Source organism: Taurulus bubalis (assembly GCF_910589615.1).
Source record: "Taurulus bubalis genome assembly, chromosome: 11".
Classification (NCBI taxonomy): domain Eukaryota; kingdom Metazoa; phylum Chordata; class Actinopteri; order Perciformes; family Cottidae; genus Taurulus; species Taurulus bubalis.
Genome location: NC_136599.1, coordinates 19,655,930 through 19,673,477, shown reverse-complemented (window position 1 = coordinate 19,673,477; position 17,548 = coordinate 19,655,930).

The following is a 17,548-nucleotide window of genomic DNA, read 5'->3' as shown; positions in this document are numbered from 1 at the left end:
GCTCATAACGAGCGATGAGTCACACACATGTTTACTGTAGGAAGTCAGCATGCACTGATTCTGTACATCAACCTAGTTTCTGCAGTTATTTATAGGACATCTGGCTCCAGTCCTGGCAACATCTATGTGGGCCATATAGAAAGGTCAGTATTTAGATCACTTGTATCACCTGAATGTGTATCTGTGGTGGTTCGCTCCTTTTTGTAAGCACCCAGTATGTCTCTCCAGGATCGAGTCGTTTTTCTTTTGCTGCCTTTATTGATTTCTGTACCCACTATCCCACATTGTTGTTGTTGGCCAGACACACCGAACCTCTCAAGCAACTGGTAGCAACAAACGGCAAATGATCAAAAGCTTCGCACCTCCTCACGTTGCCTCAAATCACCTTTTCTTTAAGTCAAGGCAACGACTGCAGCTGATGCCAAACATGCACACATGTTCTGTGCGTGAAAGGAAAATAACACAAAAACTGAAGCTCCAAGATGACGACAAAAACGAGGGGAGAGAATACATTTTGCAAAAGAAAGAAAGAAAAGAGAGGGGGGTAAACTAAAAAAGTAAGGAGAACCCACCTGACCGGCCAGTCAGACAGCTCTGTCTCTCTCACTGACGGCCTCCACTGCTGATTCAACATGCTCAGCCGGCTGAATGGCCAACGGTGCTGGACGCCCCTACAACTACCAGGCTGGTGAGCTCTAGATGCATATACGTTTCAGTCTTGCACATCGGACACAACAGATCAAAGTGAGTTGTGTTACTCTAATTCAGAGTTGGTGAGCACCTTTTACTCGTTTCATGGGATAAAAGGTGGGGATTGAGAGATAAAGAAGGCCATTTCCCGTCCAATTTTTTCACGAGACCTCATGTCTGCATCCGAGCCCCAATCATCCATCTGAAAGGGTTTTACGATAACGCGATGATCTTTGGATCCTCCCCAAACTCCTGCTGATGCACTTATGATAAGTGGCTGTGTGGCGTAATGGGGCTGAAATGGAAATGTGGAAATGTAAATGCAGTGGAATGCCTTGCAGTCTGGAGACACCTATACGGAATACCAGATGAGATGTTCCCTCTGTTCTGCTGAGTACTCTCTTCTATGCTGCTCTAATGCACAACTCAAGGCCTTGCCATGTTCCCTGATTCAGTGATTATGCTAAAAAGATAAGTCTGTTCCTTCTACGTATATCCCTACATGGTTAATTTCCTCCTAGAAGGATTAATTGGCTTCAATTAGACTGACAGCTGAATGATTGATATATGTAAATTGTCCACAACAATACATAAAATAGGTTGCCAATTATAGTAGTTGGGGAAAAAGCAAAGGTGAGACTAATAGAGGGTTGGAGAGTTATTCGTGCTCTGTTGAATGGCAGCCTGTCATTGTCTGCTGAGTAAAAGAGACTTCACTCTCAGCTCCTCCAGCCTCTTGACGACTGTCAGCCCTATCAGATCTGTGACACAATACAATATCAGATGTTTTATTTGTGTTAGAACAGCTTGCCTTCTGTTTCTGGACACAAGGGATTGAAATAAAAGCGGAAGGTGCAATGAAACTTTTCATGTCACAAACCACACTGTATTTGAACTGACGTAATACCCGGCTAGATTTTGATCTGAAGCAGCTATACGGATGTCTCTTTCGCTCAAGTCTAATGTTTTACTGCACAGAAACAGGAGTATAGAGAAATACCACTACTGCTCTACTACAGCTAAAACAATGTACAGCGAAGGCTGACAAAGTACAGCTTAGACTGAAGAATGTCAAATCTGAGGGCCAGGTCCCTCTAGTCTCACGCCACCCGACTATCGTAGAGTCTAGCAAAGTTGTTGCGAGATCAACGGAGAGAACAGCTGCCAACAAACCTACTGCCCTTATGAACTGGATGCGGACAGGCCAATAACAACCATTTATCTACAGTGTAGGGGACGTACATTGCCACTCTGTAATTGGTCGACGTAGTCTTGGATTGGCTCTGCGGGCTTTTTTCTTAACTCTACAATTGTTTTCACCCAGTTTTAGCAACCTAATCAGGGATTGCCTTTGGTCTCTAGTTGAGCAAAAGTTTGATGGGTGACATGTGAGTCAATCAACATCAAAGACAATGACAATACATTTTTGGACAAAAATCAATCATTGAAAATGTAATGGCTGAGACCAAGGTCATGGGTTATGGGCTTTAACACATAGTTTAACTGCGGTGAATTTTCATGCATGACTTCGGCCAATGGACCAACAGCAAATTGTTTTAACACTGCCAGACATTAAGTAGGGCTGATCCTAACAAGTGGAGTGTGAGATGTCCCAAAATGGCCACTGTACAGACAATAAACCCTCTTAATTGCAAGAAGTTGGCATGACCTTTCCTCTGGTTTCACCCTTAGGTCAAACTTTAATTTGTTTGCTGCACTATTGGTAAAAAAAATGGGAACAGCCACCATGTCTGTTAATTTTCCATCCATTCAAAAACGGTGTTTTCTGCTGTGTATTTCAGCCTCACGGGGTTGTTTAGTTCTATTTAGAAAATGTATCATAGCATTTTTTGGAACCAGATTTCCAGTAATCCTGTAATCCTATTACACAAAATGAGTGACTTCCTAATGCAGTTCAGTTAAAAGACAGAGTCATCCAGCTGGATTAAATACTGATCCAATACAGACTGATTACGACCTATTGCCTTTTGTCGAACCATGTGAGTAAAATGACATTGTTAAAGTGGGGTTACCTCTTTTCTCTGGGCCTTACTGTAATCCTATTGCTCGCAGGTAATCAGGAGCACAACTTTTCAATACTGCGCTGTAATAAGACACAGCTCTCCCTCCTGGATTCAATATTGATTCAATTTGGTGGATTTCCATCTGAGCTCTGGCTGCAGACCGACTCGCCTGCTGCCAAACCGACAGACTGGGTGCTGGAGGAACCAGAGCCAGAGCTACACAATATATGCTGATCTGAATATGAATGCAGTTTGACTCCAGTCCAGACTGAACCAGATCGAAATTGAGCGGGATCCGGCGATGAGTGGTACTTAGAGTCAGATTACAGATTTGGTTTAGAGGTTGATTACCAGTTTGGGTTGCTGAGTGTCTCTCTTTGTTAATATTGTGTGTGCTGCAGCAAGAGGGATGTGCAGCAATGTTGAATGAAATCCAGACTGAGTAGGCTGATCCAAAAGTGGTGTGCCAGAGAAAGAGAGGGACAGAGATTTGCTGTGATCTGGCACTGATTTAACAGGTACATCTTCGACATCTGCCTTTTTTTCTACTGTGAACAGAGGTTGGCATTTGGGGATTGCGGGTCCAAAAATAAAATAAAATGAAAAATGAATCAATAATATTACATTTCTGTGCAATTCTTTGTTATAAAGGGAGCCGAGGGGGATAGAAAAAATACAATAAACCAGATTTTGACACAGGGGACATACCAATAGTAATCAGGGGAACCAAAGCAGGTTTATTTATAGCGCAGCTTTTATTCACAACACAAAGCAGAAGTGTCCCCGCTGCTGTCTTCGTAATTCCTATCCTATGTTCTTTTTTTATCCAGATATGTGAAAAGTATTCCTTCCATAAAAAAAGTATTTGCACATGCATTGTTATGTAGATATGCTGCTGTGTAAAGGCCACTACGCCTTTGAAGAAGCTCCTTATATATGCAGAGCTCTGCAGAATATCAAACTGCATCACTGTCATAAGCATAATTGCAGTAAAGATTTCCTTGTCGAGTGTTGTTGCTCTGTCCAACATCCAACATGGAGGTCTGTCCCTGTAACCATGTGTAACTAATTTACAACCAATCTGGGTTCCTGGATGTCCTGCTGGCTCAGAGGGAGATGATGCCTGCCGCATACGCACAGTGTTGTAGATTGGAAACGCTTTGACAGAAAATGTTTTGTGCCTTCCAAACACTCTACTCCTCTTTCTTGGTCTATCATCGGACCTTCTGATATCGGATTTAGCAACCCACTCAGGAGACAGAACGCTGACAATGCACAGTAGCAACTACAACTATAAGTATGTAGAGGAACTTCAAAACAACGTCGGTCTCCACATGAAAGTCAGACATGCTCCACCCTCCATCCCGTCCTACATAACCCTTTTCTGCTTTACTATATAAAAGTTAAGTCCTTTCTGCATTGGCACTGGATGCAGATTTCGCACTGGAAAATCACACAATCTGAGGGTAATTCCTAGGACTCTTGGGTCGGATTTACAAAATTAGCACTAGGTTTAAGAAATCGTATGGTTGGAAAATATATTTCTTTTAACACTTTTTTTTATTTTTGTTCATGTTGTGTAATCAGGAACCATTGCTATGGGCCTGTAAAACCGAAAAACGATATGGGCTGTACAAATAAAATTGACTTGATTTTGGCTTTGCATTAAATATTTATTATCCATCAATGTTTAAAACTATGCAAACAAAGAATATAAATCGGCATGAGTTTTAAAGGCCATAAAGGAATTATTTTCCCTAGGTTCAAATTTGTACTTTAAGATAATCTGCTGATTTGTGCTCATGATGTAATAAAAATAAACAACATTGACACAGTTTAACATGATCTAATAGTTCATTTTGTCTTAATCTAAAACCACTAACTATGAATTTTTATTGGATTATCTTTATTTGCATCATATGATAAGCTAAACATCTTTATATTTTAGACAAAACAAACCCTTCCTCTATTCTCTATAGGGCCACATCAGTGTTGCTCTACATCTCATTATTAGGTGATGTGGGTCACTGCTTCATCAGGATGCTAGAAAGACGCCATGAGCTGAGAGCATTTAACCACTATTGTCGGCATTGGTTTAAACAATGTTTTATTGTAACAATGTACTTTTTTTTCATCATTTATGTAATCATATGAATGAAGCCATTCAATTACTGCATTATTCAGATTTGATTTGGTTGGAGAGTTTAACAATCCATCTGTGTTCACATGCTGTTATGGACTCATTCCAAACAACGCATTACACAAACTGGACATGACCTCAATTGGCTCCTTTTACTGGACAATTATTGAAATCTTTACAATTAGGCAAGTCTGCATCACTTGACCGGTCGCCATCCTGGATCGGTTTCAAATTACAGATTTATGTGTAATTTGAATTAGAGGAGCAGTTTTTGTTGGTCGGTGTCTTGTGAATTGTCGAGGACTTAAATTAACATGTTTCCATTCAATTACATGAATTTGCCAACCACTCTGAAAACATTACTCTTATCTTGAACCACAGTATTGTATATTAAAAAAGTCTATCCATGCAGACTTAATAACATGAGGTCTTAAGTGTTTTACGCTTCACAAGCTGTTTGAACAGGTTTTCCACCCCGATAGTGGAAACTGGAAGAAGTAAAATGATCCAGATTTTCCACTGTGTCTTCGGTCTGCTGTCTGTATCATCAACACCATGCACCCAAACATTTGGACCGTGCCTGACTGCTCAACTGGAAACAAACAAACAACAAAGCCCAGCAAAAGTAGGTATGGATTATGGCAGTGGTTATCCGCAAGCGCAGAATCCCCATAAAAAGCAGTGCACCGTAACGGCTCTTAAATATGAACGTACTGCACCATAAGAGAAGAAAATGAACCAAGACGAGGCTCATGAAGCTAAGGGATTGTTCCCCATCACTGGGAGAGTTGGCTGATTTCAACATTAATACGATGCCCCTTGAGAAGAAATATATTTTGAAGAAAGCCAACGATTATCAGGAGAACTCAAGATATGCTGGAAAAGGTTTTGCTGCTCTTTTTTTAGCAGCAGCTTGTTATTTCCACAGTTAAACACCTGGTTCTGCCCAGATTTCCTCAGGGAAAACACAGCATTAGCGGAAACCATTTAAAATAATTATCAAGAACAAATACTAGTAATTTCTCTCACTTCATGACTTTCTTTTGTATTAGCATTTTCTTTTAAAGACGCACCAGACAACCTTGACTGTCAATGTAATGACTAGCCAACCGTTTCCAGACTTGAACCAAACAATTCAAACAATGGCATAGTGTTGGGCTGTGACAACAACAACAAAAAGATACCAATGGGACCAGAAGGATAAATACATGTTGTTAAATCCACTCTTTTTGGACAATTTATACTTTGATACTGTAACCAACATGACTCCACACTGACAACAGCCTCTGTGGAGCGCAGCACACGACAAACTATTCACAAACCACCAAACTCAAACTGAAAATATTTGACATCAGAGTGGAATCTCAAACAGCGCCTGAGTTATTGATGTGGCACAATGGTGCCGGAGTCCCGTCGGTGCTGTGGTCCTAAGCTGGTGGGGCAGCAAGCAGATGTGAAGCCTGAAAGTGATGCTAATGGATTCTACCCGTGTGTCTGATCCCTCTTAGCGTGCTTCTCTGCTCTGAATCAAACATGTAATCATTTGACCATGATATAATATTCATAACATGGGGAAATAGAACAGATTATCTTTCTTTCTGAGCTGTGTATGTTTTGTGCCGGTACAATGACTCCGAACACTATTTAAAGAAATGTAATTAATAAAAAAAAAGATCAATTTGACTTCTTCTACATTCAAAATGTGGCGTTTTCAAGCACACTTCACTGTCCCGATGCTAATGATCCCTCTGTGTGGGTCTTACAGTGTGGCATGCTTTGAATAGTTGTTCTTCCATTATGCATGTTGTGCTGGGATGCTATGTTTAGTAAAGAGTCACACACAGAGAGAGAGACAGAGAGAGAGAGAGGGAGAGAGAGAGAGAGGGAGAGAGAGGGATGTGGCTGCAGGGAGCGGTTGTACATTTGTGTAGTGAGCAGTGTGGCGGTTTGGAAGTTTTTTGACTCTGGAAATGTAAAGCAGGGAAAGAAAGAATAACAAGCCCAGATATTTATGTCTGCGCTGCATAATTTCAGTCTCATACATGTTTACCCTCTGTCGTCTCTCTTCGCTTTCATCCCCAACTCTTCCTTTCATACTTCCTTCCTTCCTTCCTTCCTTCCGTCAACATCCTTTTTCGTCCTCAATCTTTGTCTCTCATCCTTTTTTTCCCTCCTCCTCTCTTTGCCTTTTACTCACTCCTTAGTTCCCTCCTCTCTCACACATACTCGCTCTCATTCTCTCCCTCTCTTTTCATTCAGTGATTTAGGTCACCGACTGACTAAATGTCTACACACAGCTGGCCTAAAAACCGTGCTGCCCTCCTCTCCAGTCCCCTCCCCTCACACAACACATTATGATGAATCACGATCTGGCACTAAGTGTCCTGAAACACATTTGTTTATTTGGTCCATCCTCTGCATCTGTGCAAAACTTTCAACTCATTTTGTATCGCTTCTCTAATATTTCACCTCTCTCCTGTCCTCTCCTCTTACTTTCTCTATTGCCGCTCCTCCTTCATCGTTCTCCCTCATCAGTCTTTTCATAAACAAACCTCATGTGACCTAATTAAAAGAGTATGCCACAGAAATAATAGTGAGTGATTCAACATCCTGCTCTCATTTCTTTTCCCAAAAATATCTGCTGGGGGTGTTTGATCTTCTTGATGTCGGAACCATTTAATTCACTTTTTGGGGGGGTTTATTGACTGATTGTCTTTTTTGCAGCAGGACAGATTCAGAGGGGACAATATTTGCTTGTTTGTTGTTTCTGTGTTTGTTTGCTTTTGTAACAGCAGAATAGCAGCGGGTCAACAATTAAACGGATAAATTGCCATTCTCATCTGAATCTAGTAATGTGTCCACCGGATACGGCACACAATCACAACACACTACACACACACACACACACACACACACACACACACACACACACACACACACACACACACACACAAGCTTAATCACATAAACTCCACCAAAATAATTAATGACATCATTTTTGGTTGTAGCTTCTACAATGCCAGCCAATTAGACGCCTGCGGTAATGAAGAGGGAGGGAGAGAGAATAGTAAGAGAGGAACAAAGAAAGCGTGCGTGAAAAAAAAGAGAGGAAGAGGTTTCGGTGAAAAGATCCAGAGAGAGAAGGCGGAGGAGACGGAAGGGTTGAAATGGAGAGGCGATACAGACACAGAGAGGTTATGAGTTGGAGAGAAGCCTGTTAACATGCTTAATTAGATGCGTTGGTCTTCTGATTCATTTTGAGATGTTGAGGAATAGAAAATAAAAAGCTTCAGCACAAATATAACCTGCATTCAGTTCTTTTTAATGAGGAAAAAAGCAGGAAGAAGAACTCAAAACAAACTTACAACAAGCTTGAGTATTGGGGATCAAGTTACTTAACATGGACGTCCCATGGTGCTCAGTCACCATCTGTCCAAGATTCACAATAAAACCTTACGTTTCCACAGACACAATTCAAAATTGTATTGGTATTATTTTTGCATGTATTCTTTGAGGTGCAAGTGTGGACGAGAGATGTTTCGATGATTTTAATCTTGTTATTCTTTTACGGTTAATAATTCCCTTTGTTGTGCACCTTGCCCTTGAAGATGAAATGTAGGAAGCACAAAATCATTAGTCATTCTTGAGAAGGGAACAAGGAGTTCTATTTTGTCACCTAGCAACAGCAGTCCTAGCAACTTAAACCTGTTGAAGCCAATAAGGCGGTCTCCCCATGCCAAATAAATGACCTCATGTGCATTAATTATACTGCAAATCTTTAAAATTGTGTTTAATGGGAAAGCACTATTGCTATTAATTTCCTCCAGAGTAACGACCTGCCGTGAGCAGACCATAAAAAGCACACTGAGCAAACTCCATCTGCTGGTGAAGAGCTTGAAACTGTATAAATAAGAAGTGTGTTGACATAATGAACATCATCCCCTATTGGCTTGTGGACGGCCATTTCCAAGCCTCAAGCTCTCCAATTTTAGCAACGTTTTTTTGGATCCATATGACATGAGGGGTGATGAGTATAAATGAATTAAAGTTTACAATTAACTTCGGTGAACTGAAAACACGGTTAAAGGGCTAAAGTTGAAAGACAAAGACACGGACAACTCCAGGAGCAGACAACGCTGTGGGAGCAACCTGTCAATCACAAGGTAGCCACGACTGAAAGCATTTCTTTATGGTATATTTTACTCTGAATGGGACCATAATGTATACTAAATGAACATATTGCTGTATTGAAGAAGACTTACTTTGCAAATATTTAGTAAGTGGACCTTAAATGGTGTTTTATAAAACTTCGGGAACAAGGACCACGCCCCGAAAACAACTAATTTCCCGTGCACTAAGTACTTAAGTACAACGAACCCGTTCACTTCCTCTTTGACTCAGTTTCCACGTCCCTCTTCCGATTTCTCTCTCTCTCTCTCTCTCTATCTTTCTCTCTCTCTCTCTCTCTCTCTCTCTCTCTCACAGGATTACAGGAACGACGGGGGACTCTGCACCACCAGAGCTTCAGAAGAGACGGCCCCTCTCTCAAGTCTCCACTCCCCCCAATCCCACCAGCCACGGGGTTCGGAACCAGAGGGTTGCCGGTTCAAGTCAAAGTTTGGACTAGCTGGGCACTGCCCAGGTGGACATGAGCAAATAAACTAAACCCCTAAACTGCTCCCTAGTCGCTGTGCAAACCTTTGCACAGCTCATAATACTTGATGGCTTAAATGCAGAGATTATATTTCACTGTGAGCTGTGCTGCATACATTTGTGTGATACTAAAAGAGTATTTACATTTTTACCTGAGTTTACTTTGTTAAACTACTTCTTCAAGGGTGAAGAATGAAAACATTCCTCAACACTGTTAGCAATCAATCTAAAAATGACGAACAAAATAATGCTAATAATTGGAAAAGGTTAAAAGGTCCTGCTGTTCAAACTGAACAGGAATTAAATGGCTTAAAGGGAGCACATTTAAATTGAATGTGAACAAGACAGAGAGTGTGAGAAGAGGAGCTGAGGATGGAGACTTTAATAATGAAATGAGTAGCCAGCTGTTAAATCAACAGTTATGGATCACAGGAGGAGAAGCTGCTCTACAGGAGGTTTTCACCTCCTTCCTTCCCATAATTCTTTCATCTTTTCATCGCATGAGGCTCGTCCCCGCCGAGAGGCGAGGCTCATTATTTGTGCGCGCACCACGCTGCTTCTAATTCACACAATCAAGACACGCGCTGGGCAGCTGCCGCCATATGTCATCCTCTGTGTGTGTGTGTGTGTGTGTGTGTGTGTGTGCAGTCTGAATGGCAGGATGTATCTGCCCCTCTCTTTCTCTCTCTCTCTCTCTCTCTCTCTCTCTCTCTCACACACACACACACACACACACACACACACACACACACACACCCTGTCCCACCTCAGTCACCCTCTCACCCTGCATGTGTTGAATATGCATATTGCCGCTTTCAAACCGGACAGATGAGCAGCAGGCCAACGGCCACCTGCTGGCCTGCCGCTCAGGATCTCCCGGTTCTGTTTTTTGGTTTGCTTTTGGGGGGTTTTACAGACAGCCTGTGGCCTGCATGTCGTTCTACAGCCGCACTCCCCTCCATACCCCCCGTGAGATGGATCAACAGAGAGGCAAAAGGCCGAGGGCAGCAGGCAATTAGAGGGGGGTGTTATGCGAGAAGGGGGATGCAGTGAGGGCTCAAAACAACCTTATCTGTAAAGACCTTTTTTATTTTGGAATTCTTGTCTTTTTTCTATGCAGTTTATTTGTATTCAACTTTGTGTGTGTGTGTGTGTGTTTTCTCTACTCACGTTCTCTCCTTTTAGCTTTCCTGTTTTGTCGTCTCCCTCAACCTCTGTGTTCACCTCTCTTCTCTCTCTTTCTCTCTATCACACACACACACACACACACACACACACACACACACACACACACACACACACACACACACACACATACACACACACACACACACACACACACACACACACACACACACACACACACACTACTGCAGCAGCACCAGTAATCCCCCAGTCTCACAGTGTCCCCCCTCAACTCACACACACACATATGCACGCGCACTTTCACAGACTGTTCCCATGGAAACCCACACCGACAGAAAGCACGCGGGCCCCTGCCTGGAGGCAGCGGGGAGACTTCCCCGCGAGGAGTCAGCCGGTTATTGATCCCTCAGCACACGGACCGGCCCACTGTCCAAGCATGCGCGCACATATATACACACAACACTGTTACATGCACACAAAAGCAGATCCATTAAAACCGGTTCCATTTTTGGCTTTTCCAATTGACAATAAAAACTCAACATTGAGTAGACACACTGTAGCTCTTATAAATGGTAAAAAAATAAAATAAGTAACAGATGCATCATTTTATTTCCAAGCTGTGATTGTAGTTCAAGCGTGAGATGTCAGCTTTTACAGCAGACACAGGAATGACAAGCAAAGCAGAAAAGCCTTCAATGGGCTTTACTGTTTAGGAAATGTAAAAACACAACGGTGAGATAATTCTGGCAAAAATCAACACGCAAACAAACATTGTAATGTTCCCGCAATGAAATGCCACCAAGCATCACCGTTGAGAAATGAAATGAGTAATTCCCTGGGGCCTTGTGAAAATCCAATTCACAGCATTACAGATATTTTTGCGTGACACACAGGAAATTGTAAAAATGTTGTAGTGCTCCCCCAAGCTGAGCGATTAAAAAAAAATAAAAAATGCAGATGAAATCCTGCTCTTCCCCTCGTCTGATTTACTGTGAACGCAGGGTTGCAATAAGCCACACGCTGGCACATCTACTTAAACTGCTTTTATATGGTCTAGTTAACAAGACTCATATTTTTTCAGCAGCTTAAGCATCAAGAAAGTTGCACCAGTGTTATTCCCAAAAAGTTGTTATGTTTCATTCAGCATGTAACAGTTTTAATCAGAAGCATTTATTTCAGAGGCAGTCTGCAGGAGCAGTTAGCAAAACATCTGGTCATTGCAAGCCTGTCACACAGTCAGACAAAGCCGCATGGACGCATCAACCTTTTCCTGTTTAGAGAACAATATTAGATTCTGTTCATGTGCGCATAAACCCGGCTATTAATTGATTGCAGAGCAGAAGGGAGAGGAGTGGATCAGCAGCGGGATCCAGCTGTTCCTGACCCACATTACCTCAGCTAAACTGGGAATAAGATTTTCTCATTTGAATAAGGACTCCACAGCGAGTTGCATGAACGGCTGCATGCAGAATCCTGAAATTAATTGTGCTCTTAACAGTTTTTTTTTTCCAGGTACAGCCAGTAAACATCACATTTTAAAAGGTCTTCGCAGCAAGCAGCTGTCCGTGGTCCTGAATGAGCCAACTCCTTTCAAACCATTAAAAAGCAGGTACACCTACAGTGTGCCCTGCATCGTATAGAGGCGTATCTGTTCTTTATTATATGGTGGATTAGATTAAATAGACAGCATGACATCTCACTGGGATATTACCAATGGCAGCTACGATGAACATTAATGGCAGAATATCTTGCAGCGACCTGAAAGATCAATTTGAGCGTCAGGTTTTAGAATCAGGGCCACCACTTTGCACTGACATGTAGAAATCCTACAGGTTATTATTCGCAGAATAGGCAGACGGCTAGAACACTTTACTCCACTGACATGTGAGATGTAATAGACCATAAATTAAATGCAAAGAATACATTCCCTCGCTGTCACTCCTTTCTCCCATAACTGCACTCCACAGCGGTAGAAATAAAGCATTGAAAAACATTCTGAGGAATGTAGCAAATGACTCACTGAAGTAAACGAATACATGCAGTTGGGGGCAGGCCAGTGTGTTCACAAGTATTTCCGGAGTACATGCACGTTCTACTGGGAATCCACACTGGGAATTGAACATGGTAAACTGGTGATAGAAAACAGTAACAGCAAGGGTCTGCTGGCCGACATTACGTCAGCCTTCCTCCCTCTCACTTCATGAAGGCAGTGGTGCTGTGAAATAGGTCTAAATCTTCAAAGCCTGCCGCACCTATCAAGTCTTGGGGTTGGTCTGGTCTATATATACACCGGTCAAGGTTTCAATCTGGAAATGGGAGTTTGATAGCTTGGAATTTAATGATCAAATAGCCTAATGTAATTAGACCTGAATGAGATGGCTTGTGGGTTGCTGACGCTTTGGCTGATGTCGATGGACTGACGGTGAGATGCACACATTTAAGATTAGTGAATTTGAATCAGACACTTTCAAATTAGTCTCCATAAATGGCTCAACTCTCATTCTACTTACCTCTGTCATTATCCCTCCTCTTCACCTCCATCTCACTCTCTAAGCATGTCTGCGGGAGTTTTGTTTTAAACTTTAAGTCAATGTTTATTTTTTCCTTACCCCCTTTTTATGAATGCAGCAACAGAAAAACTAAATGTTCTGAACATTCTGGATAAAAGGGATCCAGCATATTTCCCCTCTCAGGAATGTTAGCTCTAACACTCCAGGGCATTTTTTTTCATATTGCGTGAAACAAAAACAGTGAGCAAACCAATCCCAATAAAGTGTATGTCCTCCTGCAGCTTGCTCACAGCAAGCATGTGTTCACAGAGCAGAGGAAAGAGATGTATTTCCTGATTGATTGATGTAAAACTCCACTGCAGCCGAGAAACAAAATCTCACCGTAATATTTCAAGTTTCATGTGTTGCGGCGGCTCACAGCAACTTTCTGCTCCTTCCTCACTTATTTCCCATTTCCTATTTCTCCCCCACCACCTCTTCTTCTCCTCGTCACTCATCACATCCTATTTTCCTGTCTCTCTTTTTCTCCCACACTCCCTTCCCATCATTCTCTCTCTCCATCCCTCTGATGTCAGAGCCCCACAGGGTGCTGTAGTAACTGTCTGTCAGTCAGCTTCGTTTAGTGTTTATCGTCCCGTCCAGCCTCTCTGATCCATTATAAATAGCTTTAAGTGGCACAGCACTCCCTCATTGCTGTCACTCAACACTTTGTCTATTAGACTTTCGTACTCAACCTAATTAATCTGACCAGCCGCTCAGATTATAAATAAAGGTAGACATGAAACGGTTACATCCTGAATGTAAAATCCTAATAACTTGATATTAAGTAAAATATATAATAAGAGAAGAAAAAGTTGAATATGAACTTGTGTGTGTATCAAAGCAGGCACGCTGAATCATTTTGTGTACTTAATTAGAGCAGCACAGACAAGCAGGGATCAGCCCCAGTAGATTTATGGCAGATTTTGATTGGATTTGACAGAATCGCTTTGAAGAGTGTTCAAGGGTGAATTGTGGATTCTCCTCCTTAAGGTTTGTGATGTCGTAGGCAACGGCTTCCCAAATGTCAAGTATGAATAAGTATATTGAGGGCTCTCTATTTCACCTCCTTGCCTGTATGTGCATGCACGTATTGTGTTTATGTTCACTGGGATTGTGTTTCCTATATGTGCTGTGAATTCAAGAGATTTAAGGCGGCCTTTCCAGATCAGTTTCTCTTTATTGGGGTCAATTAATAATGTATGACCTCTACTGATTCTCTAGAACAACCACTATTATTCAAAATTGCAAATGAGAGTAATGTACATTGGGGGTGACAATCCGAGTCTATTTAAGTTTCTAAATGGACAGAGAGTTCAGGTTTTCTCGTTCTCACATTATTAGAGTTCCCATTCAGTCTAATTAACCGTCCATCTACCAGAACAGGCATCAGAATTACTTCATGACAGAAATGTTCCCCGGGCGGATTCACTGGGTTTTACTTTCCCTGATAGACCAAAGACCATTAATATCCCAAAGACTTTCAAGGGCATATCAGGATTTAACTGGTTTTCATATTCTGTCATGTTGAGTGGGAATGGTTTTCATGGTAAATGTGTAATTCTCTCTGTTATATATTACAATATACACATTGTAATATACATCCCCCCCACATACAAATGCACCTTCTTTTGACTTTTTGGTATAAAAAAGGGGAGGTGGGGGGGCGGGATTTCTCAGTTACCTTGCCAGAGGAAACAAACACTTTTTAGGACGATAAAATCTAAGTTATAGCAACATTTCCCACTGGAGAAAGCAACATTTTTCTCATTTCAGCAGGGGCTGTATTAGGACTTTTTGCCTGACTGAAATTCATTCTCAATCAGAAGGTAGTTTTGCTATAAAATCACTGGAATTGAAATAGTAATAGTCCAAGAGTGTTAGTTTCCCAGTGAGGAACATTGTAACATTATTACCATTTCAGTTTTTGAGATTTTGAGGCAAGACCAGCAAGAGGAAAGACCTTGATTCAACTGTAGGTAATCAAGTGTGATACCCCAATGAAGTGCCAATGAATGTGTGTAATTGAACCCCTGACAGCCTCAGGGGGTACTTTGACCTCTGACCTCTCTGATGGGTGACGGAGAAAAAGGAAGCTTCCCTTCCATGGTTGAAAAAGTATCATTACATCTAAAGTATCATTACTTAATGGGTAAACGGGGCAATACCTGTCAGACTGTTTCACACGCTGCCTCGTCACAACTTGTCTAGACGTCCTCGTGCTCCCCCGACACGCACCCGTTCCAAATCCTGTTAACGCCGCCAGCCCGCGCCACAATAACCTACATTCTACTGTATTCACAATGACTGAGTGAGGCGTGTGAGGATGTCGGAGCAACGATCGAAAATCGCGAACAAATCCTCAAGACAGAGCACGGGAAGCCTTTTTCTTTTGTGCATTTAAATCTTATTTGGAAAAGGCGGATATGCATTTTGGAGCACCAAATAGCTGTGGCTGTCGTCCAAGCTCCAATTCATGGGGAAAAAACGCCCTCCCCAAGAATCCAAACAGACTGGGACACATACATTAACACACTGCTGTCATTCATAATATATAGTTTTTATTTATTCTGCGTTGGCTGCACCTTAACTGCTGTGTTCAAGGCTACGTGATACAATATTTCTTCATTGTTGTTTATGCATCAACTAATAGTAGATAATACACTACACACAAAACAATGTATCTTTTATTTCAAATAAATACATCAGTACTATAGCATTGTCTATTTTGATATATGTTTAGGAATATTAATAATTAAAAAAAATAAAATACAAATGCTAACAACTTAACGCAAATAAAATGAGGAGAATATATTTTTTTTTGTCATTCGTGACACATAGTACTACAGGCACCTTTTGACACCAAAAAGTATTCAGGTTCGATAGGCCTTCTATAGACCTCACATGACTCTCAGACCTGATCGATATTTAAGCCTGATCCTAATTCTAAGGATTAGTTATAGTTAGTTGGGCCAAACCTTAAACACGTGACCTGAAGTGAGATAATAAACAAAACACAGAAATCAGACACACTGAGACACAATAATAGAGAGATAAAGCAAGAACACAGGAGGGATGTGGGAACGCATGCGTACGTGCACGCGCATGCTCTGTCACGCAGCTCCGGGGCTCATATTTGGCTGCTATTCAGCGTCCCCGACTGACACGCCTTGTGTGTCTCCTCCCATCAGCCCCAGGAAGAAATCATGTTCAATTCTGGCCGTGTCATTAGAAAAACCATACACCACCCTGCCGACAATATAAATTGCCATTGAATGGGAAGACGGTGGTGAGTGAATATTGGAGGAAATTTGAAGCCCATACGTATTTGCATAATGTGATTTTATTTCCAACAAGCATCAGGAAATGGATTTGCACATTTAGCCATGCGCAAATTAGTGTTAAATTGGGATGATTGCTGGATAGCGCGCATGTGCCTTTACCATTGAAATGAATCACACTACGTGGTAATACATGTGGCTATATACGACAGAAATATGAATCCCTGTGGAACTATTGTAACCCATAAAACATATTATAGTTGATCCTTCCACAGAAAACATTCTTCACAGTAAAGTCATAGAATTGCAATTTCTGCGCGCGCGCGCGTGTGTGTGTGTGTGTGTGTGTGTGTGTGTGTGTGTGTGTGTGTGTGTGTGTGTGTGTGTGCGCGCGCGTGAACTACTCATCGCTGATGATACGGGAGATGACGTCACTTTTACGAGAGCTAACCTGACGATTCAGACTTTACATCACTGGACTGGATTATACTGTGTGTAGCCTGATGAGGATGATATCACAAAATATGACAATCTGGTCCTTTATGAACAAATGACGCTGCGAAACTGCATCTTATTTAAATAAATAAGATAATATATAATATAAATAAATAAAATATCATACAATACAAGTTGACTCATACTTTGTCACGATACTAAACTTATTGATGCTGTTTCCTTCCTTTTGGTGAAGTTTCTAGGAATTGCTTTTCTGCAATTCATCCAAAACATCCCACAGTTGCATCATTTCATTTTAAAATGTCATAATATAATTTGTGTGTCATTTGAAATAGCAGCATTGCCAGGTTTGTCTGTATAACCTCGACAAAAGGTGCCAAACCTGCAGGGCTTTTTGTGAGGAAGATAATTCTTCAGATGATACGGTGATGACGCAGTGGTTGTGTAAGATCGAGGCTATCCCTTTCGTCCTTTTCCAGTTGAGGATATGGCTGCCGCCGCGGGTCCTGTGTAACAGCCCTGCGCACCGTAGCCATCCTTATGAGAGAGGAAAGGGAGAGAGAGAGAGAGAGAGAGAGAAAGAGAGAGAGGGAGAGAGAGAGAGAGAGA